The sequence below is a fragment of the Tamandua tetradactyla genome, chromosome 1 (assembly GCF_023851605.1).
Source record: "Tamandua tetradactyla isolate mTamTet1 chromosome 1, mTamTet1.pri, whole genome shotgun sequence".
Lineage (NCBI taxonomy): Eukaryota > Metazoa > Chordata > Mammalia > Pilosa > Myrmecophagidae > Tamandua > Tamandua tetradactyla.
In genome coordinates, this window is record NC_135327.1 from 8,847,835 (window position 1) to 8,874,381 (window position 26,547).

General features: G+C 40.8%; 1 protein-coding gene and 1 pseudogene across 1 annotated transcript in view; one reads left to right on the forward strand and one right to left on the reverse strand.

Annotated features, from left to right (window-relative positions):
* Nucleotides 1-3,455: 3,455 nt before the first annotated feature.
* Nucleotides 3,456-5,425, reverse strand: LOC143680061 (HUWE1-associated protein modifying stress responses pseudogene; annotated as a pseudogene).
* An 18,463-nt stretch (nt 5,426-23,888) lies between these two features.
* The window catches only part of PTPRT (protein tyrosine phosphatase receptor type T), a 1,205,819-nt gene continuing 1,203,160 nt past the window's right edge, over nt 23,889-26,547 (forward strand). Inside the window, exon 1 of the mRNA XM_077168216.1 lies at nt 23,889-24,122. The gene's annotated coding sequence lies outside the window, so the exon portion shown is untranslated. The remainder of the gene's footprint in view (nt 24,123-26,547) is intronic.

The window sequence follows — 26,547 nt, forward strand, 5'->3', positions numbered from 1 at the left end:
TAGCAATGTCTCCCATTTCCATTTCTGATATTCATTATTTGTAACCTCTCTCTTTTTTTCTTTGTCAGTCTAGCTAAAGGTTTATTAATTTTGTTAATCTTATCAAAGAACCAATTTTTGGTTTTTTATTCTATTTCATTTATCTCTGCTCTAATTTTTGTTATTTTCTCCCTTTGCTTCTTTGGGATATTTGCTCTTCTTTTTCTAGGTCTTCCCATTTTGAGGTTAGGTCCCTGATTTGAAATCTTCTTCTTTTTTAATGAAAGTATTTAGAGGTATGAATTTCCCTCCAGCCCAGCCTTCACTGCATTCCCTAAGTTTGGGTATGTTGATTTTTCATTTTCATTCACCTAACGATCTTTCCTACTTTTGCTTCTGATTTCCTCTTTAACCTTTTGGTTGTTTAAGAGCAATTTTTTTTTTTTTTTTTTTTTTTTTTAAAGACAGAGAGAAGGAAGGAAGGATGGAAGGAAGGAAGAAAGGGAAACATCTTTAAACATTTTCTTGTTTTTATTGTATTTTGTTTGTTTTTGCTTGTTTTTTACATGGGCTGGGGCCGGGAATCGAACCGAGGTCCTCCGGCATGGCAGGCAAGCACTTTGCCCGCTGAGCCACCGCGGCCCGCCCTAAGAGCAATTTTTTAATTTCTCCAAATTTGCGAATTTTCCCTTTCTTCCTCTGTTATTGATTTCTAGCTTCGTTCCTTTGTGGTTGGAGGATATACATTGTATGATTTCAATATTTTTTAATTTATTGAGATTCCTTTTGTGACCCAACATATGATCTATCTTGGAGAATGAGCCGTGCACACTCAAGAAGAATGTGTATTCTGTTTTCACAGGGCTCATGTTCTATATATGTCTGCTTGGTCTAGCTGGTTAAGTATATCATTCAAGTCCTGTTGATCTTCTGACTAGATGTTCAATCCATTATTGACAGTGTTATGTTAAAGTCTCTTATTATTAATATAGAACCATCAATTTCTCTCTTCAAATCTATCAGTATTGGCTTCATATATGTTGGGACTCTGCTGTTAGGTACATATATATTTATAACTGTTACATCTTCCTGTTGAATTGTCCTCTTTATCATTAATAACCCTCCTTGTCTCCTGTAACCTTTTTTGACTTAAAGTCTATTTTATCTAATATTGGTATAGTCAGCACAGTTCTCTTTTGGTTACTACTTGCATGGTATGTATTTTTCTATCCTTTTACCATCAATCTACTTGTATCATTGACTTTAAGATAATTCACTTGCAGACAGCATATAGTTGGTTCATGCTTTTTTTTTTATCCATTCTACCAATTTTTGCCTTTTAATTGGAGAGTTTAATCCATTTACATTTAAAGTCATACTGAAGATCCAGGTCTTTCTTCTACTATTTTCCTATTTAGCCTTTGTAATTCTTATACATTTGCTTGCCTCTAATTTCTGTTAAAGCCTACTTGTATATTTATTTGCTTTCTTGTGTTATACCATGTTAAAACCTTATTTTTTTCCATCTGGATATATTTTACATCTCTTTTCCTTATGGATACTATAGGATTAAAATTTAACATCCTAAATATACAATAGTTATATTTGGTTTGATATCAACTTAACTTCAATAGTATACACATATACTTTTCCTATACCCTTTTGTCCCCCACCATTTCTGTATATGTATGTTTTTTACAGCTTATATCATTGTACATTGTATGTACAAAAACCTAAATCTATCATTACTTTTTATGCATTTGTGTTTTAGCACCTGTAGGAAGTATAATTATAAATAAGAAGTGGGGTTATATGCCAAACAATACAATACAAAAATACTGGCATTCATAATTACCCTAATTGTTGCCTTTACCACAGGTTTTTATTTTGTTATGCTGCTTTAAACCACTGTCTCATGTCCTTTTGTTTCAGTCTGAAGAAATTCTTGTAGCATCACTTGTAGAGCAGGTCTAGTGGTGATGTACTTCCTGGGCTTTTGTTCATCTGGGAATGTCTTAATCTCTCCCTTATTTTTTTTTCTCCCTTATTTTGAAAAGACAGTTTCATTGGACATAAACTTGTTGGGTGGCAGTTATTTTCCTTCAGCATGTTAAGTATTTCAACCTTCTGCCTTCTTGCCTCCATGGTTTCTGATACAAAATTGGTACACAATCTTATTGGGACTCTCTTGTATGGAACACATTGCTTTTCTCTTACAGTTTTGGAACTTTCTCCTTGTCTTTTGAATTTGATAGTGTGATCAATATATAATGGGGTGGATTTTTCTTCATTGCTTATCCGTTTGATGTTCTCTGAGCTTCTTGGATGTGCCTACTCATGTCTTTTGCTAATTTTGGAAGTTCTCTGTCATTATCTCTTTGACTATTCTTTCTTCCCTTTTTCTCTTACTTCTCGCTCTGGGACTCTGCATATATTGGTGTTCTTGAAGGTGTCCCATAGCTGTCAGGGGCTATATTTGCTTTTATTGTTTCTTTTTTCTATCTGCTCCTCAACCTGACTCATTTCAAGTGTCTTGTCTTCTTGTTACTGATTCTTTCCTCTGCCAGCTGCAACCTGCTCTTGAAACCCTCCTGGGTATTTTTCATTCCAGGTATTGCAGACTTCAGCTCCAGTAGTTCTGTTTGGTTCCTTTGTAAACATCCTATCTCTTTACTTAGACTCTGTGCCAGTTTGAAGCTATTATGTGCCCCAGAAAAGCCATGCTCTTTAATTCTCATTCAAATTGCTGGTTGGAATCTTTTGGATTGTTTTTGTGGAGATGTGACCCATCCAATTGTGGGTGGTAACTTTTGATTAGATGGTTTCCATGGAGCTGTGTCTCCACCCATTCAAGGTAGGGTTGCTTACTGGAGCCCTTTAAGAGGGAACCATTTTGGAAAAAAAAGCTTTAGAGCACATACAGCCAGAGACCTTTGGAGATGAAGAAGGAAAATGCTCCCGGGGGAACTTCATGAAAAAAGAAGCCAGAAGAGAAAGCCAGTGGATTTTGCCATGTGCCCTTCAAGCTGAGAGAGAAACCCCAAACTTCATTGGCCTTTCTTGAGTGAAGGTAGCCTCTTTTTGGTGGATTGATTTGGACATTTTCACAGCTTTAGAACTGTAAACTTGCAACTTAAATTCCTCTTTTTAAAAGCTGTTCTGTTTCTGGCAAATCACATTCTGGCAACTTTCAAACTAGAACAGATTCTTATACTGTTCATTGATTGTTTTCCTGATATCCTATAGTTCTTTCCCTGTATTTTCCTTCATTTCCTTGAGCAAGTTTTTCCCTCTTTAACTCAGAAATGAATAAGAAAACATGTACAATATATAAATGCAAAGCATAAATTCTAATCAATGTTGCAAAAGGATTTTAAGTGTAGCCCTAATAAGCTCAAACTAACTTTCTTAAAAACTTTCTTAATATTTAGGATGTGCTAGCTATGAGTGCAAAAATTGCTCATCTAAGTTCTTAGCTAAAGTTCTATCAAAACATTTCCAATCTCTACAGAGGAGCTGGTTTTCAGTGAAGCAGCTTGGTGGGGGATACTACAGTCAGCTTTGGGGAGCTCTGAAGTTTTGAGGTGGAGGAACTTTTCCACGCAGGAAGGTGATCAAATCTTCTCTCTGCATAGTTCTTCTGTGTTTTTTAACCTGAGTGAACACATCCTTATAGTGTCACTGATGGCCAATCTGAATTCCAATATCCAAACTTTGATATGGGCTAGATATTGCTAATTGCCATGATACGCCAAGCCCCAACCAACAGTATTCCTGTAAGGCCTAAGGAACACCCAGGGCTCTGAGACTCTATAAAAGCTTCACACTCTAAGTTTATTTTTCAGAAACTTATAACCTCCAGATGGTTCCCAGGCCAGAGAAGCCCTGAAACCCAGAGTTACCCAGCCTCTCCAAGAGCATCCCCCATTGCATCCCCCTACCCTATAATGTTGTCACTCCTTTTCAACATGAAGAACTTAGAATGATCATTGCCCAAATATCTCTAAAGAGTGGGAGAAGGATCAAAGGAGAAGGAAGAGCTGTATCAGAGAAGATAGAATTTAACAAATGAGTAGGACTACTGAATTATTATAGTGATTTTTTTTATATTTTGCATTTTAACATTTTTACATTGTGAAATATAACATATATACAAAAAAGCAATAAATTTCTAAGCACATTATAACAAGTAATTATAGAACAGATTTTAAAGTTTGGTATGGGTTATAGTTCCACAATTTCACATTTTTTTCTTCTAACTGTTCTGAGACACTGGAGACTAAAAGAAATATCAGTATAATGACTCTGCAGTCATACTCATTTGTGAAATCCTAACTTCTCTGTTGTAACTCCTACTCCTCCTTTGATCCTTCTCCCAATCTTTAGGGATATTTGGGCTATGCCCATTCTAAGTTTTTATGTTGAAAAGGAGAATATGGGATGGGGGATGGAAGTGATTGATATTCTTGAAGAGACTGGCACCTCTGTGTTTCAGGACTTATCTGGCCTTGGAACCAATTGAAGGTTTTAGGTTTCTGAAAAGTGAACTTAATGTGTGATGCTTTTGTAGCATCTCAGAAAATGCCCTAAGGTGTTCTTTAGGATTAACAGGAATGATGTTGGTTGAGGTTTGACAAACCATGGTAATTAGCAATATCTAGCTTAAATTTGCATAAGAGTAGCCTCCAGAGTAGTCTCTCGACTCCATCTGAACTCTCTTAGCCACTGATACCTTATTTTGTTATGTTTCTTTTCCATCTTTTGTTCTGGAAAGCATTGTTGATCCCACTGTGCCAGGGAGTCATGTCCCACATTGTCAGGGAGATTGACATTTCTTAGTCAAAAGTGTCTTAGAGCAGCTAGAAGGAAACACCTAAACTGGTAGAACTGTAACCCATACCAAACTTTGAAATTTGTGCTAAAACTAGCTGATAAAATGCACTTTGAAATTTATTGCTTTTTTGTATCTATGCGCTATTTCACAACAAAAAAACTTTTTTTTTTTTTTTTTTTTGCTGATGGGTATCCATGCTTTCTTTATAGAGACTGGTGATGGTGTTGGCCACATTTTGGAAGGGGACTCAGAGAAAAAGTCCTGGCTGCCGACACACTTGTTCTTTGCAGAGTGTGGAAACAGGCGCCCCAGCTCCTGCTGCTTATGCTCGGGCTGCAGGGTGGACGCCGCCTCCTCCTGCAGCTCAAGGGACAGCTGATTGTCCTCCTCGGCCTTGGCCAGGCACTGCTTCTCCCACGTGGAGAACCAGCGCTCAGGCCCATGCTCCTGGATCTTGGCCTTGTCCTCCTCCTTATACTACTCCAGTTTTCACAGTTTCCTGTGACCTCGCTGCTGCCACACCCTCTTCAGGAGAAGCCCCCGTGGGAGCATCATTGTTGAGTAGCCTGGCGGCAGGGCGCAGTGCCCAGTGGTGACACCTTGCACCGGCATGGGCTTCCTGTACTCCAGAGAGCTGGTGACACCCGCCCCGCAGTCCCATGCAGCTCAGGATGACCCCTGCTGACCTGCGCCACCAAGCCAACCCCAAAGGCTCTCCTTGAGCATTTTTAAGATCATTTTTTCAAAGACTTTGCTCAGTATGTCCATATTCTCGTCTTCTTTGTTGGCGTTTTCTGTATTTTTACCCTGTTTCCTTGACTAGGCCATCATTTCCTGTTTCTTTATTTGTCCCATTCTATTTTGTTATACACTATATATTTTAATATTTCAAAATGTTGACTCTGGGATTTACTCCCTGGGATGTCTGTTTCTTTGTCTTGTAACACGGTGGGGATAAGACGGAGATTTTCTTGAGCTACATCCCCTCCTCTCAGAAAGGCCTGCTCCAGGCAATGCGGTGTGCAGGTTTTTTCCTTGTATTTCTTGGCCTCTGTGTTGTCTTGGGTGTTTGCTTGTTAGTTACAGGAGTTTGATTATCCCCTCTGTTTTCCCTCTCCCGGGTATTTGAAACTGGCAGGCCTTGGTTCCAGGCTATCTGCCTTTATACTATTTCACACCCTTTCCATTGCCACATGCTGCTTTTGCCTGGAGGGCAGATTCTGGGGGGGGGGGGTGTCACCTGAGGAGGACTATCCCAAGTTGATATTTCCCAGCCAAAACAGAGCCAGGGACCCACTAAGGGGTGCAGACTGGCTCCACAGTGCCCTGTGAAGGGATCAGACTCGGTGCCAAAAGCTTCTCCCAGGGATCCCCAAAGCTGAGCTCTCCTGACCTACCTGCAAATGCAGCCCTTCAGCTAACTGTCCCCAGCAGCCTGAGGAAGTGCTGTGTCTTAAAATCCCCACCCCCCTTCCCTGTCCAGGGAGGGCTGAAACAATGACTGTCACTACCTTTGTCCAGGGCAGGTTGTAATAATAGCTAGTCTTAGAGCTTGGACCCAGCAACCCAAATTCGCTAATCAAAAGCCATGATTAGTGATCAGCCATGCCCTCCCTGTTCTTGTAGAAGAGAGTTTTTATGACCCTTTCTGTCATCAGCCACTCGTCAGGGACTGGACCCAGTGGTGGCCTGCCGTGGGAGAAGGGGATGGGCATCATAGCTGTACAACACGGGAGTCACTATTTACAGTTCTTTACTGTGATTTATCTGACTTTTATTTCCTCACTTCCCTGGCTGCTGTAGAGTGTTCTTCTGGCCTCTGGAGTTTCAAAATAATTGTTTCAGACAGTTCTGCCTGTTTAAGAGTGATCTGATGGAGGAACTGAGCTAGCGTTCCTACTCTGCCATCTTCCCCAGAAGTCTCCAACTTCCAGTTTTTACTCTAGTGATATACCCTTCTTTCTGTAGCCAGACTGTTCTTCCTGAAATGCATATTTATTCATATAACCCCTGATTCTAGTCCATCAGTGGCTTCCCAGGGCCCCTGAATGTGGGACATCAGATATTCCTCTAAAAGCTTTAAAAAACATGGATGTTTGGGTCCCTCAGGCTGGAAGATGCCAACCCAATAGATCTGGGGCAGGAGTGGGGGGTTGGGGAGAAAGCTGAGCTTCTACCTTTAGCAAGTCTCCCCAAAGGGCCAGGCCCCTACTCTATCCTGCAACCCATTTGGCTCTACAGAGTCAAGTCTGAATTCCTGAGTTTGGCATACAAATTCTTTTATGATCTACATTCACGTTACCTTCCCATCCTCTTTATCTGCCGTTGTCCCCTCCCCATACTTTAGCCTTAGAAATGCCCATCTGCTTGTTTCCTGGACACAGCAAGGTATTTCACACATTTAGGCCTTTGTACATGCTCTACATTGCATTAGAATTGCCTCCCTCTCTTCTGTGCCCAGAAAACCTTAATTCGTCTTTCAAAATTCAGCTCAGCTATGGGTTACTTCTTCAAGGAAATCTCTTCCCTTCCTAGCTTTGGCTTCTTAAGTTCAGGAGCCACGTTGAGCTCCTACAGAGGAGGGAACAGAACCATTCCAGAATTTGGAGACAGGGTCTACCCAAGGAGCCATTTCTTCATCCGCATCAGCAGATTTAGAACAAAGTTTGAACTCACACATATCATAGTTGCCATGGTAACTATAAAGGCATTCTAAATGTAGATGATTATATAATCAGCTGGGATGACTATTTTGGAAAAAAGTTTTGACCCTCCTCTTACAATGACCTACTTATTAATGAGCCCAGTGGTGTTTTGGCTCCATTGGGGGTCTCTATGGGATGACACATTTGGGTCGCAGGTGTCCGAATATCCCATGCCACCATCCAGGACAAAGCACTTATTCTGAAGATGGGAAAAGTGACTTTCTCTGAGTTCCACAGAGAGCTAGAGCCTGAACCAGGACTAGCTGCAGGCTACCAGGGGCAGGGTGCTGTTGGGAAAGAAACCCTGAACTTGACAAGAGAGAGATTTGAATATGAACCTTCACTCTTGGTGTATTACATTTAATAATATAACTTGTGTGAGTTAATATAATTAATGCTAGTTGGTGTAACAAACAACTCCAACATCTCAGTGGCTTTTCAACAATTAAAGACTTGTTTCTTGCTTACAACGCAGTACAACTGGGCATTATATGGGTAATCTTCCATGGTGGCTCAGGAACCCAGGCTGCTTTCATTTCTTGGTTCTACCATATTGAAGATGTTCAGTGGATCATCTGCATTTCAAAGGATGATGTGGGGGTGGGGCCCCTTCTGCAAGGTGGCTGCATATGATGACAAGGATGGTGAATCAATAAGAGAGAGCACATAGAAGAAAGCTGTCCACCAACCAGGAATACCTTCTTGGACTGCTACATAAGACATTATACATTTTGGGCTCTATTTATTACTTTGGCCAAATTTAGCCTAGTCTGACTAATGTAGGGCTGCAGGTACCTGGAGCAGAGCAAGGATTTCATCCCTATCTTTAGGACCTATTAAAGGCCTTTGCTTGCATGTCTCTGACTCCAGTTGCCATGTTGACACTCACAGTTTAGGGAGTCCACAAAATATAGGAAAAGAGCACAAACTCTGATCATGGAGACCTGAATTTTATTGTTGTCCCCACATTTCTTATTAGCCACAGAACCTTGGGCAAGTCATTTACCTTCTCAGAGCATCTGTTCTTTTTCTGAAAATGGGAATAATTAGTAAAGATGTGAAGATTAAATTAAGAATAAATATAAAGAGCCTAGAAAAATGTTTACCCATGGTGGGTGCTCAATAAATATGCTCTTCATTACCTTCCTGCCTGATTTAGGAAGGTGTTTAAAGCCTAGAACCTGTTGGCTCTTCAGAGCTGTGACCAATTGCCCCTCCACATTGTGTTCTCACTTTCTGCATTTTATCGCCTCTACTCCATGTCCTGTGCCTGAGGCGTAGTCCATAAGAGAAGCTCCATTTTCCTAGAGGTTCTCTATCACCTCAAGCTATGGATTCATCTAGAGTGCTGTTAGCTCCAATAGGCCCTGATGGGAAAGGCTTGTGGATGGCTTTTAGGGCACACAGGGCCAAGTTAGATTCTCATGAAACAGATTATTGGATTAAATTTTATTCTAAGTGCAACTGGAAGCCACTGAGGATGTTACAACATGAGAGAAGAGTGACCCAATTTACATTTTAAAAGAGATGTCTTGGGCAATGCAATGGTGGCTCAGTGGCAGATGTCTTGCCTGCCATGCTGGAGACTAGGGTTCAATTCCTGGTAACTGCCTGTGCAAAAACAAACAAACATACAAAAAGACTTTAAAAGGATGTCTTTTTTCCCCTGTTCTTTAGAGAATGAATTATAGGGATACAGATGTAGAAGCAAGAAGACCTGTTAGGGTGGGTTTGGTTGGGAATGTAAAGAAGAGAGATTTAAGAAATGTTTAGGAGAAGGAATCAATGAGACTTGATGACTGAGAAGCTTTCCCAGAACACAAGGAGCTGAACGTGATCAGGAGAACAATGAATATAAAGGAGGTACAAGGGAGATGCACAACATAGTACACTGTTCTTCAACAAGAGCCAAGGCTAGTAAAGCAGCAACAGCTGCTGTGGTATCTAAAGGTGAAGTTGTAGAAAACTTGAATGAACTAATGAAAGACTTGAATCTATAGTTAGCAAGTCTTCCTACATAAATAAGAAAATGAACCATCCTGTAGTCACTGCCAGGGAAGACTTTTAAATTTCAACCATAAAGAAACCATAGTGGGAAGTAAGAGTTGAAATGGTTTAAACCTAGCGTTAAATCTAAATACATTTTTTGAACAGAATGCAAATGTCATAGGCAATTCTTGGAATAATAAAGATAACAGTAGGTAATATCTACTGAACTCTTCTTTACGTTAGTGCAGGTGCTAAATACTTTACCCATTTAATTCTTACAACATCTTCAGGAGGTAGGTACTTTTAGAATTCAATAGCAGCTTAGAGCTAGGTACCCCAGAGAAATATTTTCTTAGTCTTAATCCATTTCTGTGGGTATGAACCCTTATAAATAGGACCTTTTGATGAGGTTACTTCAGTTAAGAGGTGGCCCCATTAAATCAGCATGGGTCTTAATCCTATTGCCCTAGGTCTTAGAGGGAAGGTGTGTGTGTGTGTGTGTGTGAGAGAGAGAGAGAGAGAGAGAGAGAGAGAGAGACAGAGAGAGAGAGAGAGAGACAGAGAGAGAGAGACAGACAGACAGAGAGAGACAGAGAAAGAGAGAGAGAGAGAGACAGAGAAGGAGAGATGCCACACAGAGTAGCTAGAAGCTGAAAGTCAAAGGAACCCAGAAGAGAAAGGAGAAACCAGGAGAGGCCACCATATGCATTGCCATATTTCAGAAGAGCTAAGGACCAAGGATTACCAGCAGCCAGCCCCAGAAAGCCACCGTCTCCTGGGAGAAAGCATTACGTTGCTGATGCCTTGATATTAGACTTTTCCTGGCCTCGAAACTGTGAGCCAATAAATTCCCGTTGTTTAAGTGAACCCATTGCATGGTATTTGCTTCAATGGCCAGTAAACTTAAACATTCCTATATTAAAAATGAGGAGGCTGAACTACAGAGAAGTCAAGTAACTTGCCCAAGGTTACATGAACATCAAACACAGGAAATATGAATACTAAGCTTGCATGACTAATTATACAATTTCATAAACATATCAGGTAGGGAGGTAATAAAATAAAAATAGAAATAAATGTGAGGCAAACTGCAAACCTATCCAAATGAAAATTTGTACAGGAGGAAGTTCAGGTGGAAATTCAAGTCAGCTACTTTCCTACAATGAATACATAATATTCTTGAAACAAATGAAAAAATTTCAAAGCTTCACATTATTTGAGCTAGCAATTCTACTTCTATAAGTGTATCCTAAGAAATAACCAATAATATACCCAAAGGTTTATGTGCAAGGATATTCATTGTAGTGGTATTTATTATGGAAAAATTTTGAAGGAAACAAATGATCCCAAATTTATAATTAGTTAAATTCAATAATTTTTTATTTTGAACATTTAAATGCTGGAAAGACATCCAGTCATTCAAACTTTATTGTAGAGGAAGAGCTAGACATATGTATTAGGATATAGAGTCAGCTGCTATAAAGAAGACCCCAATAAAAATGAATGAAATAAGATGAGAGTTTCTTTTCCCTTCATGCAGCAGCCTGGAATGGGTTAGTCCAGGGCTTACAGGGGTTCTGCTCCATGAGGTTACTCAGGTGCCCAGCCCCCTTCTATCCTTTTACACTGCCATCCATGGTCTAAGACAGTCCATACTTCATCTGTATTCTTGTTAGCTGGAAGTAGCAAAGAGGGCAATGGAAGGCTTGCTACTTCCTTTCAGTGCAACATCTGAAAGTAGCAAATGCATCACTTCCATGGTTAGGACTTGCTCACATGATTACCTTTAGCTGCAAGGGGGGTTGGGAAGTGTCATTAAAAAAAAAAAGCATTATGGGGTGGTGTGATGGTGGCTCAGTGGTAGAATTTTTGCCTGCCATGCCAGAGACCAGGGTTCGATTCCCAGTGCCTGCCCATTCTATATATATATAGATATTCTATATATTCTATATATATATATAATGGATAATCAGAATAAATTTGCTGGGTTCTATTACTAAAGGGAGAATGGGAAAGTAGAAAGTGGAGAGTAAATAACTGTCTTTGGCTCAAAACAGAAATTGTTTTACAGCATTGTAAGTGGAAAAAGCAGGAAACAAACAGGACCAATTTTTACCTGTGTATATGCATACATGCAATTTAAGTCTTTTTTTTTGCTATATAAGTGATAGTTATCTTTAAGAATTGGGATTGTGGATCATTTGAATGTTTTTCTTTTTGCTTTTATTGTGTTTTCCTAATTTCCAATAAATTAACATTTCCCTCTCTGACTTGGAAAACTCACCATCTAGACATTTAAATGAAGTAATGCAGGAGGAAATCAGTGTGCATAGTGTGTCTGCAGCTGCCCTGCCTTTCTTCTCTGAACCCTTTTGCTGCATGATCTGCAAAGGGAAAGCATTGTCCATCCTGCGTCTCACATGGGAAAACCCAGTGGGAGTTGTCAGGGAGTTTATTTTAGTGTGGTGGAGGCAGTTTCCTACCAGCAGTAAAAGCCAGCCTCCGACACAGTCTTCTCCTAAAGTGGGTAAGTAACGGGCAGCTGTCTGGTTCTCTAGGGGAAGGGGCAGCTTTTGCTCTGAGATGGGGATAGAAGGGGGCTGTTGAACAAAGAAATGGCGCTGGAGGACAGGCAGGCACCAGAGAGTAGAAAGTGCTTAAAGAGGCTGTGGTTCCTTCACTTCTTGGACCCCAGGACAGTGAGGGATTTAAGCAAGGCCAGGGATCTGGCTTCTCACCTGATCTCCAGAGGGCAGACAGCTCTGACTTCTCCACAAAGCGTTGTTGACCAGCTGTCAGCTTAACATTCAGCCTCATGATGGGGTCTCAGGAGGAGGCAGAATGAGACATTGGCTCAGCAACAGCCAGGCAAGCGTCTCCAGTGTGCTGGACCTTGTTTTGACCAGCTGTGGTTTAAGGTCTCCATCTGCCTTTTATCCGCTGTGTCATTCTAGCCAGGTTACTCACCTATTCTAGGCTTGGTTTCCCCGTTTGTCAAGGGGGACAATAGCAACCTATGCCTCATGGGATGGGTGGGAGGAAGGTATTAGTTTTCCAGCTGCTAAAACAAATACCACACAATGCATTGGCATAACAACATGAATGTTTTGGCTGATGGTTTCAGAGGAAACTTGCCTCTCCTGGGTCTCCCTGGCCTCTTCCAAGGGCCTCGGGTAACAGGACTAAAACCCACGCTTACTGAGTGGGGCCACCCCTTAACTGCAACCTCACCTAGAGGTCCTATTTACAGCGGGTTTACACACACAGGAAAGGATTAAGATTAAGCAGGTGTTTCTATGGGGTGCTTAGCTCCAAGCTGCTACCAGGAGTAATTGAGCTAATACCTGTGAAGTGCCTAGCATGGTACTGGTGGCACATTATTATGGCTTCCAGGGCAGATATCTTAGAACTAGAGCTGTAGACATGGGTCATTATTATCACCAAGGACTCTTGTGAGCTTTGTCATGTCGTGCTGCCCCAGGCCACCTCAGGTTGCTATGGCGCTGATTTTCTGTAAAAGGGTTAGCAAAGCTTTTCTCTCCTGAGCCATGGCAGTGACATTCCTGTCTGTCTCCCAGCACTCTCTCCCAGACAGCTCAGCTCATCAAGTCTCTGGGTGCTGGCCAGCGTTTTCCCCACAGGACCATGTGTATTTGACTTCTTCTCCCTCCTGCTGAGTTGTTGAAAACATTCATTTATTATATTCGTTTATGTAGTTATCACTTCTATTATGCTCACTGTGTTAGGCATTTTTTTTTACCCCTTAGCCGCCTCATTATTTACTTGTCCTTATTTTTTTACTCATCTGTTTATGCCCTGGATAAAAGGAGCATCAGACACAAGGTTTTCACAATCATATAGTCCTGTTGTAAAAGCTGTATAGTTATACAATTATCTTCAAGAATTAAGGCTTCTGTAACATAGTTGAACAGTCTCAGATACTTTCCTCTAGCCACTCCAATACACCATAAACTAAAAAGGGATATCTATATACTGCATAAGAATGACCTCCAGGATAACCTGTTGACTCTGAAATTTCTCAGCCACTGAAACTTTAATTTCTCTCTTCCCCCTTTTGGTTAAGAAGGCTTTCTCAATCCCATAATGCTGGGTCCTGACTCATCCTGGGAGTCATGTCCCACGTTGCCAGGGAGATTTATGCCTCTGGGAGTGATGTCCCATGTAGGGGGGAGGGCAGTGAGTTCACCTGTCAAGCTGGCTTGGAGAGAGAGGCCACATCTGAGCAACAAGAGAAGCTCCTGGGGGTGACTCTGAGGCATAATTATAAGTAGGCTTAGGCTATTTTTTGCAGGGGTAAATTTCATAGGGTTGAATCCCAAGATTGAAGGCTCAGTCAGGCAGAGTTTTGTTGGCTTTGAGCAACTATACTATGAAGGGGAAGTAAGGTGGAAGGAACACAGACTTTGGAGCCCATGAATTGTAGGTTTGACTTCTAGTTGGTGAGCAGAACTAGAAATTTCCATCACTGCCTCCTCCACTTGCACCTTTCCTGGTAAGAATGAGCCCATCCCCTAGTCACCTTGGTCATGCTCCATTACCTCATTTCCAACCTCAGTTGATTGGCCTGGGTTGGACATGTGACTTGAAAGTACCACACCTATTGGCTGGGACCCAAGGCTTGTGTCACCAATCAGAGTTCTCTCAGGGGTTTGGTTAAGAGACTTGAGCAGTGCCAAAGGGGAGCTGGAACCCACTGGTCCAGAGGATGGCTGGGCTGGAATTACCATTCTGGGTTATGTGTCAGTCAGAGTTAGAAGGTAGTAGAGGATAGATGTAGTTCTTGTTTTTAGAGAGCAGGAGAATGCACAGGGAATGGAGAGATACAGGAATGCCTCTACTGGAGTGGAGGTTGCCTCTGAGAGACTCCCCCACATCCCCTGCTCAAGCTCCTGATGGCTTCCTTCAGATTACTTTTCAGGAGCAAAACTCTGTCTTTTTGTTCCAGAGTGATTTCTTCCTCCCCAAACAGCTCATCCGAATGGCTCTTCTATTTCCATTCCATTTTGTCCATCCTGTGAGATGTGGTTCCTGCCAATAAAGAGCTCTCAGTGGTTGGAAAACCAGGAAAGCCATTTGTTCTGGCCAAGTGTGGTGTGTCATCTGTGGAGCTAAGTATAGGAGTGTGGGAGGCTGGCAAGGGGCATCTGGTCCTGGAGAGGAAGTCTTCTTGGAGGAGGAGAGCTACTGGTCTACCATTCTGCACAGCTTTCTCATGATCCCTGCTCCTTAAGCCAGAACCAAGCACCCAGAGTCGCAAAGCTGCTGCTCATTTGACTTCCAGATCTCTGGTGTTCTGGAATCTGGTCTAGTACACTGGCTTCTGGATGGGACTATCCACACCTGGGCCCATCATGAGACTTTGGCCTTGGACCTCCCAGCTCCCTACCTGTGAGAGGTCCTAGCCTGCTTCTCACTGAGCCGGTGCCTGTTCTAACACATAATGGGAGGTTCAGACAGTTCCATATATGAGGAAAAAAATGGGTGTTATTTCTACAACATTTAATGAATTTCCTTTTTTCATTATAATCCTGGCCAAGTACTTATAAACATTCCCATTTCCAAACCGAGATTGGTTTCCCTTGTTTGTTGCAGCCAGCAGCTGGGATAGGTTTCTTCCATCTGCTCATTTTCTCCTTTGCCATTCTCCTTTCTTGAATTTCTTCTTCCCTTGGGGTTCAGGGAGTGGAGTGCTGTCTTGGAAAGGGCACTGTTGACCTGAGTAGGGGGCTGGAGGCACATCTGGGATTTTTCACTTATGCTCTAGAGGTAACTGGAGCAAGAACAAAACCCCTGGTTGATTGATTAGTCCTTTCATTTAGCATAAACCCAGAATACAGATGCGCCAGGGAGAGAGCCGTGAACCAACAGCCATGGCTCCTGCCCTTATCAATGGAAGCACCAGCACACAGGCATGCACACACACACACACACACACGTACACAAACACTTATGCATACAACATCAATATACATGTGCATACTCATAAACTCACTGGAAACACCAGCACAGAGGCATACACACACACGTACACAAACACTTATGCACACAACACTAATATGCATGTGTACACTCATAAACCACACACACAAACATGCATGCACAACACACCTCACAGAAACTTGCATGCATGCACCCCCACTCCCACCCACCCCCACCCACACCCACCATGCACACACACATGCATGTGTGAGCATGCAGCTGACACACACACACACACTGTGGTCATTAAACTCCCAAGAGGCTCAGTCTTACAGTCTTCAGGGGAATGGCCTCAGATTCCAGCACCAAGGCAAATTGAAGAATCGGCCTCCAACTGAGTAGAAAATCAGAGATCAATTGCGTTAACTGAATGTTCCTCTTTCTGTCAAATCTTCACTAGAAACTTAGAGATGACTCCTTAAGCCGATGGATGTATAATGACGATTGGAAGGAATCCAGCCCGTGGGAGCCTTAGCTTATCCTCGCTCCACAGCCTTCTGTGACCAGCCTGATTCACTTTCTCACTGCGGCTGATGCCAGGGCTGGAGAGCACACAGGCCTCCCTCCCGTGGACAGGGCTTGCAGTCAGGCTAACCAATTTCCCCCATTTTTCACTCAGCAGTAAGTGGGCGAAGGGATGTCCCAGGCTGACTGGGGAGGGTGATGGCCACTGTTGGCTCTCCCCCTCCCCGCCTGTAACGTCAGTCACTGCGGCTAAATTTTTTCAGAGCCACCCTTTTGGAACCACCCAGGGTAGGGGCTCTAGACTGGAATCCCTAAAGGTTTAATTGTGGCTTTGGTGCGTAAAACTCACCAGGCCCCCACTACCTCCATCCCCACCCCACTTTGTGGGCGCCTTTCTGCGGCAGGTGCTGGAGTAGCTGGTTAGGTGAAGGGGCAGCATAGGGAGAGCATCCCGGGAGGAAGATATTTGCTGTTCTTGGTGCAGCTGCAGCATTGCATGCCCAGGGCGCAGTAGCTGTCAGCAGGCGCCAGAGCCTGCAAGGCTTTGGGAACTAAAGATTTTGAAGTTTGTGTCAAGGTCAGGGGGAAGCCCATGGAGTTTTAGGCATGAGACGGACATATCTGACTGGGGCTTTAGAAACCTCCCTTGAGCTTCTGTGTGCAGAATAGGTCATTGGGTGAGAGACAAGAGAGGATGCACAGCACTAATTAGGAGCCGCCACTGTCATCCTGGTGAGAGTGGAGGCTAGAAGGGAGGCCACAAATGCACAGAGAGCCTTAGAGTTTAGAAGAAATAGGACTTAGTGGTTGATTAGATGTTGAAGAGAGAGGGCAGGTATATAAAGGATTCTGACTTGAACAGCTGGGATGAAGGGAATGCTGGAGGAGGAGAAAGTCATTTCGGGACTAGGGATTGATGGAGAAGTGCATGAGTTTGGTTTGAAGTGTCCGCAAGACACTCTGGCAAACAGTTGGACATATGGGCCTGAAATTCAGGAGAAACTTCACTCTAGATTGCTGCAGGGATGGAAAGGTTCCAAACCTGCACTGCCCAATAAAATAGTCACATGTAGTTATTGAGCCCTTACAGGAGGACAGTGTGGCTGAGGAAGTGAGCTTTTACTTTCAACCGATTCTTATTTGGACTGAAGTAGCTACATACGGCCAGAGTCTTTCATATTGTCCACAGAAGCCTACACCTGGCTAGCAGCTACCATTTGGACAGCACTGTTGTATTTCCTCATTACTCATCCTTTCAGAATTTTCCTTACTGTTCTTCTTTGCTCTATTTTATTTTGAAGATGGCATTTTAGTTAAGGTATACAGTAGGTTCGGTGATATTGGGGGAAATTGAAAATACTTATCTTTATATTTAAATGATAGCTTGGCTATAAATCTTTGATTACATTTTCTTCCTCTGAGAACTTTGCAGACCTTGCCCTACTGTGTTCTAGTGCTGAATATTGTTATGGAAATGTCAAAAGCCAAACTGATTTTTGTACCTTATAGATGACTTGATTTAAACAATCTCCCCCCTATATGTCTACTGGATTAAAAAACATTTTTTAAAGGCAGTAAATTTAAGGTATATCTCTGAATAAATTCATGTTTCATTCCCCCCCTGAGATACAATATGCCCTTTCAGGCAATAGATTTAGGCCCTATTATTTAGGAGAGTTTTTTAAAATTATACCTTTGAAAAAATTTTTAAATTCCATATTATCTTTTTCAGGGTCACCAATTATGTGTTTGTTAGATCCCCTTTGCCTATCTTTCATAGCCATCATTTTCTCTCTGATACTTTTAAATTCTTTACTCTTTCCTTTTCATCTTCTTCAATTTTCTCAAGCTTGACCTTTCCCTGATGTTTTCAGTATGCCTATTTTTTTTTCTTGCTTCCAAAGCAAATTTTATTTCTGAATTATTTTTTCATCTTTCACTTATTTTCTCAGTGCTCCATATAATTTTTAAAAAACCTCTGACTGTCATCTTAGTACTTCTTTAGACCCTGTGTCTCTGCTTTAAATTTGGATTCTTGGAGATTATTTTTTTCCTCTAAGTTCTCTGAGTCCTTGGGAAACTAGCTACGATTTTTATCTGCTTGGTGTTACACTTTTTAAAGTGTGTGTTTTTCAACTGCCCTTCCTTTTATATTCCTTCTTACCTTCTTTCTTTCAGTGTCTTATATATTTTTGTCATTTCCGCTTTGATAATTACCAAGAGAAGTTTATCTTAAATACTATTTGTGGAAGAACTGTATGGAAGAGGAACGAGAGGCACGCTGCAGTCAAGATCTTTTTCTGGCCACAGGGTGACACCAAATGAGATAATTTTTTTTTTAATTAATTAAAGAAAAAAAAGAAATTGACACAACATTTAGAAATCATTCCATTCTACATATGCAATCAGTAATTCTTAACATCATCACATAGATGCATGATCATCATTTCTTAGTACATTTGCATCGATTTAGGAAAAGAACTAGCAAAACAACAGAAAAAGATATAGAATGTTAATATAGAGAAAAAAATAAAAATAATAATAATAGTAAAAAAAAAAGAAAAGGAAAAAGAAAAAAAAAGAAAAACAAACAAACAGACAGACAAAAAAAAAAAAACCTATAGCTCAGATGCAGCTTCATTCAGTGTTTTAACATGATTACTTTACAATTAGGTATTATTGTGCTGTCCATTTTTGAGTTTTTGTATCTAGTCCTGTTGCACAGTCTGCATCCCTTCAGCTCCAATTACCCATTATCTTACCTGTTTCTAACTCCTGCTGGACTCTGTTACCAATGACATATTCCAAGTTTATTCTCGAATATCGGTTCACATCAGTGGGACCATACAGTATTTGTCCTTAAGTTTTTGGCTAGACTCACTCAGCATAATCTTCTCTAGGTCCATCCATGTTATTACATGCTTCATAAGTTTATTCTGTCTTAAGGCTGCATAATATTCCATCGTATGTATATACCACAGTTTGTTTAGCCACTCGTCTGTTGATGGACATTTTGGCTGTTTCCATCTCATCTCTTTGTAATTGTAAATAACGCTGCTATAAACATTGGTGTGCAAATGTCCGTTTGTGTCTTTGCCCTTAAGTCCTTTGAGTAGATACCTAGCAATGGTATTGCTGGGTCATATAGCAATTCTATATTCAGCTTTTTGAGGAACTGCCAAACTGCCTTCCACAGTGGTTGCACCATTTGACATTCCCACCAACAGTGGATAAGTGTGCCTCTTTCTCCACATCCTCTCCAGCACTTGTCATTTTCTGTTTTGTTGATAATGGCCATTTTGGTGGGTGTGAGATGATATCTCATTGTGGTTTTGATTTGTATTTCTCTAATGGCCAGGGACATTGAGCATCTCTTCATGTGCTTTTTGGCCATTTGTATTTCCTCTTCTGAGAGGTGTCTGTTCAAGTCTTTTTCCCATTTTGTAATTGGGTTGGCTGTCTTTTTGTTGTTGAGTTGGACAATCTCTTTATAAATTCTGGATACTAGACCTTTATCTGATATGTCGTTTCCAAATATTGTCTCCCATTGTGTAGGCTGTCTTTTTACTTTCTTGATGAAGTTCTTTGATGCACAAAAGTGTTTAATTTTGAGGAGCTCCCATTTCTTTCTTTCTTTCTTCAGTGCTCTTGCTTTAGGTTTAAGGTCCATAAAACCGCCTCCAGTTGTAAGATCCATAAGATATCTCCCTACATTTTCCTCTAACTGTTTTATGATCTTAGACCTAATGTTTAGATCTTTGATCCATTTTAAGTTAACTTTTGTATAGGGTGTGAGATACGGGTCTTCTTTCATTCTTTTGTATATGGATATCCAGTTCTCTAGGCACCATTTATTGAAGAGACTGTTCTGTCCCAGGTGAGTTGGCTTGACTGCCTTATCAAAGATCAAATGTCCATAGATGAGAGGGTCTATATCTGAGCACTCTATTCGATTCCATTGGTCGATATATCTATCTTTATGCCAATACCATGCTGTTTTGACCACTGTGGCTTCATAATATGCCTTAAAGTCAGGCAGCGCGAGACCTCCAGCTTCGTTTTTTTCCCTCAAGATGTTTTTAGCAATTTGGGGCACCCTGCCCTTCCAGATAAATTTGCTTATTGGTTTTTCTAATTCTGAAAAATAAGTTGTTGGGATTTTGATTGGTATTGCATTGAATCTGTAGATCAATTTAGGTAGGATTGACATCTTAACTATATTTAGTCTTCCAATCCATGAACATGGTATGCCCTTCCATCTATTTAGGTCTTCTGTGATTTCTTTTAACAGTTTTTTGTAGTTTTCTTTATATAGGTTTTTTGTCTCTTTAGTTAAATTTATTCCTAGGTATTTTATTCTTTTAGTTGCAATTGTAAATGGGATTTGTTTCTTGATTTCCCCCTCAGCTTGTTCATTACTAGTGTATAGGAATGCTACAGATTTTTGAATGTTGATCTTGTAACCTGCTACTTTGCTGTACTCATTTATTAGCTCTAGGAGTTTTGTTGTGGATTTTTCTGGGTTTTCTACATATAGTATCATATCGTCTGCAAACAGTGATAGTTTTACTTCTTCCTTTCCAATTTTGATGCCTTGTATTTCTTTTTCTTGCCTAATTGCTCTGGCTAGAACCTCCAACACAATGTTGAATAATAGTGGTGATAATGGACATCCTTGTCTTGTTCCTGATCTTAGGGGGAAAGTTTTCAATTTTTCCCCATTGAGGATGATATTAGCTGTGGGTTTTTCATATATTCCCTCTATCATTTTAAGGAAGTTCCCTTGTATTCCTATCTTTTGAAGTGTTTTCAACAGGAAAGGATGTTGAATCTTGTCAAATGCCTTCTCTGCATCAATTGAGATGACCATGTGATTTTTCTGCTTTGATTTGTTGATATGGTGTATTACATTAATTGATTTTCTTATGTTGAACCATCCTTGCATACCTGGGATGAATCCTACTTGGTCATGATGTATAATTCTTTTAATGTGTTGTTGGATATGATTTGCTAGAATTTTATGAGGATTTTTGCATCTATATTCATTAGAGAGATTGGTCTTTAGTTTTCTTTTTTTGTAATATCTTTGCCTGGTTTTGGTATGAGGGTGATGTTGGCTTCATAGAATGAATTAGGTAGCTTTCCCTCCACTTCAATTTTTTTGAAGAGTTTGAGGAGAGTTGGTACTAATTCTTTCTGGAATGTTTGGTAGAATTCACATGTGAAGCCATCTGGTCCTGGACTTTTCTTTTTAGGAAGCTTTTGAATGACTGATTCAATTTCTTTACTTGTGATTGGTTTGTTGAGGTCATCTATTTCTTCTTGAGTCAAAGTTGGTTGTTCATGTCTTTCCAGGAACCCGTCCATTTCATCTAAATTGTTGTATTTATTAGCGTAAAGTTGTTCATAGTATCCTGTTATTACCTCCTTTATTTCTGTGAGGTCAGTAGTTATGTCTCCTCTTCCATTTCTGATCTTATTTATTTGCATCCTCTCTCTTCTTCTTTTTGTCAATCTTGCTAAGGGCCCATCAATCTTATTGATTCTCTCATAGAACCAACTTCTGGTCTTATTGATTTTCTCTATTGTTTTCATGTTTTCAATTTCATTTATTTCTGCTCTAATCTTTGTTATTTCTTTCCTTTTGCTTGCTTTGGGATTAGTTTGCTGTTCTTTCTCCAGTTCTTCCAAGTGGACAGTTAATTCCTGAATTTTTGCCTTTTCTTCTTTTCTGATGTAGGCATTTAGGGCAATAAATTTCCCTCTTAGCACTGCCTTTGCTGCGTCCCATAAGTTTTGATATGTTGTGTTTTCATTTTCATTCGCCTCGAGGTATTTACTAATTTCTCTTGCAATTTCTTCTTTGACCCATTCGTTGTTTAAGAGTGTGTTGTTGAGCTTCCACATATTTGTGAATTTTCTGGCACTCCGCCTATTATTGATTTCCAACTTCATTCCTTTATGGTCCGAGAAAGTGTTGTGTATGATTTCAATATTTTTAAATTTGTTAAGACTTGCTTTGTGACCCAGCATATGGTCTATCTTTGAGAATGATCCATGAGAACTTGAGAAAAAGGTGTATCCTGCTATTGTGGGATGTAATGTCCTATAAATGTCTGTTAAGTCTAGCTCATTTATAGTAATATTCAGATTCTCTATTTCTTTATTGATCCTCTGTCTAGATGTTCTGTCCATTGATGAGAGTGGTGAATTGAAGTCTCCAACTATTATGGTATATGTGTCTATTTCCCTTTTCAGTGTTTGCAGTGTATTCCTCACGTATTTAGGGGCATTCCAGTTCGGTGCATAAATATTTATGATTGTTATGTCTTGTTGTTTAATTGTTCCTTTTATTAATAGATATTATCCTTCTTTGTCTCTTTTAACTGTTTTACATTTGAAGTCTAATTTGTTGGATATTAGTATAGCTACTCCTGCTCTTTTCTGGTTGTTATTTGCATGAAATATCTTTTCCCAACCTTTCACTTTCAACCTATGTTTATCTTTGGGTCTAAGATATGTTTCCTGTAGACAGCATATAGAAGGATCCTGTTTTTTAATCCATTCTGCCAGTCTATGTCTTTTGATTGGGGAATTCAGTCCATTAACATTTAGTGTTATTACTGTTTGGATAATATTTTCCTCTACCATTTTGCCTTTTGTATTATGTACATCATATCTGATTTTCCTCATTTCTACACTTTTCTCCATACCTCTCTCTTCTGTCTTTTCGTATCTGACTCTAGTGCTCCCTTTAGTATTTCTTGCAGAGCTGGTCTCTTGGTCACAAATTCTCTCAGTGACTTTTTGTCTGAGAATGTTTTAATTTCTGGATATAGAATGTTTTAATTTTGCTGGATATAGAAGTCTTGGTTGGCAGTTTTTCTGTCTTAGAAATTTAAATATATCATCCCACTGTCTTCTAGCTTATCATCCCACTGTCTTCTAACTGAGATAATTTTTGATGTGTGTGTGTGTGTGTGTGTGTGTGTGTGTGTGTGCATGTGTGCCTGTGTGTGATAGATTGAATCATACACCCCCAATGGAAGATGTATTCTTAATCTTAACTTGGATGAGTGGCAACCCCTTGTGATAGGATTGTTTGAAGATACTATTTTTAGTTATGGTGTGTCTGGCTGAATTGAAGTGGGCCTTAATCCCTATTAACTGGAGGCCTTACGAAGAGAAAATTTCAATCCCATCAGTCTGTAGAAACCAGAAACCAGAAACCAGAAGAAACCAGAGGACATAAAAGCTAGGAGTCAAAGAAAGTCACAGGAAATAGCCAGACGTAATGGAAACTGGAAGAGCAGACATAAGGAGAGAGAGAGGTTGCCGTGTGATGGGAGGCAGGGATGCCAGCCAAGGAGCCCCAAGGATTGAAGCAAGCCAGCAGCTGAATGCTATAGACTGGGGGAAAAGTATGTCCTTGCCTTGATTTTGGACTTCTGGCCTCTATGCTGTGAGCCAATAAATTATCATTGTTTAAGCCAACCCATTGTGTGATATGTTTCCTAGAAATCTGGCAAACTAAGACAATGTGTGCACGTGTGTGCGGTTTTGGCTTTATTTCCCTTCAGGAGGTAGGTGATTGTTCACCATCTACAATTTCTCTTTAGCCTGGTTTTTGTAAAGCTGCCTGCATGGTTCCTTCTCCAGCTCTGCTTCCTCTACCCTTTCAGGATGACGGCCAGGAAAGCTTTCGAAAGCTCTCCCAGCCTCCTGCTCACCCCAGTCTTACCAGTTCAAACAAGAGGTGACTGGTTTCGCCCCCTGGTTATGCAGCCCACCTTGGTGAGGGCTGCCTGGGACCAGTGCGGCACGTGCCCTTCCTTCCCTGGCCCAGTGTTCCTTGCGCCTGACCACGCCCTTGTCCTGACTCGTGGGATTGTGGGCGCTTCCGGTTTCCTACAGGCTGAGGCGTCGGCCGCTGCTCCGCCTTTGCTGTGTGGCTGGTGTGTTTCAAAGAGGAAAGAGGGCCGAGGTGGATTTACTTCCTCATTTAAAAACTGGGTGAATGTGGCTACTAACCCTTTTTTGTTGGACTTGGATTATGAATTTCACTGAATTACGAGGCTATGGTTGAATCAAATGGAATTTGAGACGTGGACAACTGATTTCTGATTCAGTCAACTGTGGTTCTGTAGCCGGTGAGTCCTGGGGCCGCTTGCGATTAAGGTACTTTGTGGCAAAATCTTTTCAACATTTCAAACATCAAATCTAAGGTCAGAAGCAACTTAGAAGCGAGTAGTGACATATATTTGGCCATTTAATAAAATGGCTATTGAATATTTTATTAAATAATTATTATTTAATAAAACAACATTTTATAATAATATGATAATTATAATATTTGTCATTATAAAATAATGTTACATCCTATTATAATAATATAAATAAAATAATTATTAATATAAAATATTAATTATTATATATTAATATTTTATTAATAAAAGCTAATAAAATGGTTTCTTATTTTGTAAGTGTTACTGAACAAAAGTCACAGTGGTGAGCTGGTAAACTTTAGACAAAAATTTATTTTTTACTAGAAAAGTTAGGTTTACAGAAAAAATATGCAGAAAATACAGACTTTCTGTATCTCGTCATACACACAGTTTCCCCTATTATTAACACTTTGCATTAGTGTAGTCCTTTGTTACAATCGATGAAACAATATTACACTAATTGTATTATTTAACTATAGGCCATGTTTTCATTAAGGCTCACTATTTGTGTTGAACAGTACTATGATTTCTAAAAAGTTTTTATCCTAAGAGCAGTAAACTTTTTAAAAAGTATATATTTTTAATTTTCATAATCTGAGTGATTAAGAAACTAAAAATCTATTTCTCATTCTGATCATTAGGATACATTGTGTGTTTTAGATTTAACTTGCTTGAGCGATTTTTCATCTTGGGGATACTTTGAGGACGAATGGGCTGGGAGCCACAGCACAAGTTTGGCGCCATTGGTCAAAGACGACAAAATGCCAGGGCTTTGTTTGATGTGGAAGAGGGGACAAGCATCCTTTTGGGGGGGGGGGTCTGGTGCCTGCTCTTGATAGATGTCACCGAGTCATGTCTGGGTGCTGCAGAATTCAGAATTCCACATGGAACGGGGAGAGCCCCTTGCTTGAAAGCTGATAGAGAATACAGACAATGCTGCAATCCCTGTGGAAAATGATTGCACAGCTCCCTAAATTCCGTGTTTCTCTATATTTATATGTGCTGTTACTCAGTGAATACCTGATTAACGAATGCAGCTGCCAAATGAATACATTTGTCACTCATCAAATGGCACCATAAAGCCAGCAATGATGGGGCTTATTAAAATCCTTCTTTCACACAGTGAAAAAATCCCCCCACATGTCCCAGCCCGTCTCAATATCCCAGCTAATGAAATGGGTAACCAATACACAAAGAGATGTATTCAAGAGCAAATTAACTGCCTCAGGAATATGCATCATAAAGATTGCAGCCTGGAAAATAAATAGACAGTGTATTGGGCAAATTGGCTTCGTGTTTAAGTGTTGATGGGTTGGAAATATTGGTTTAGCTTTTTGATAGAAGCAGGCCATGTGGGAGCCGGGAAGGCAGACATTAGCAATGAAAAATCAGGCTGGGGACCTTCTAATTTGCTAGAACTAGACAAGGAGGTGAGAAGGAGTGAGCAAGCACTTATCAAGCCATTCCTAAGTGCCAGGTCCTGTGCTGGCACTTTATGTATATTGCCAACAAGTCTTTCCAATGGCTCCAAAACACACCTGTATTTTTGGTCTTACCTGCCTGCGAGCACATTAGGAGATCATACAAGGAGATTTCCTTTTTTAGTCGTATCCAAGCTTTTAGTATGAGAGCTTCTATCAGCCTTCTAAAAAATGAATTAACCTCTTTTAAAGCAGCCCCTGGACATTACTCCGCTCCCTTGAGCCTTTGCTCATGATCTGAAAAAAAACAACAACAAACAAAATCACCATTCCTCTTTGTTTACGCTGCTCCAAATTCTCACGCTGGTTTGCCCCTGGCTGCCTGCCTCTGTTCTTCTCTGGGCAGCTCCCAGAGCAGGGGAGCAGGGCCTGCAGGTGGACTGGCCACTCCCAGCTCTGTGCTTCCTTCTGTCCTCACCTCCGTCTACAGACCTGAAAACCCAGGTCTGGCACAGGGCCCCAGGGGAAGGCCGCTGCGTGGGTGCAAAGACACGTGGATTGGGTCTCTGTGATCTTGGACAAGTGAACTGACTTCTCTGAATCGCTGCTGGCTCCCCTCGCAAGTGAGGATGATATTGATACCCTCAAAACCTGTGGGGAGAAGTTGATGGAAAACAGCTCAGTTCCAGGACAGAGATTCCCAATCATCAGTCATCTCCCAGTCCTGATCTGCTCCAGGGTTTTCACAGGTCTTCCTTCTTTCCAAAAAAGGCATTTTTGGAATGCCTTTTTTGGATGGGATTATTAAAAGGAAGTTCTCTGCAGCTGTGGACCTGGCCTCTCCACAAGAAGGGCTGAACAACCTAATTTAATGTGCAAAAAGACCATAAAGAGATGTAAACCAGCAGCCCTAGCTGCTGAAGCGCCGA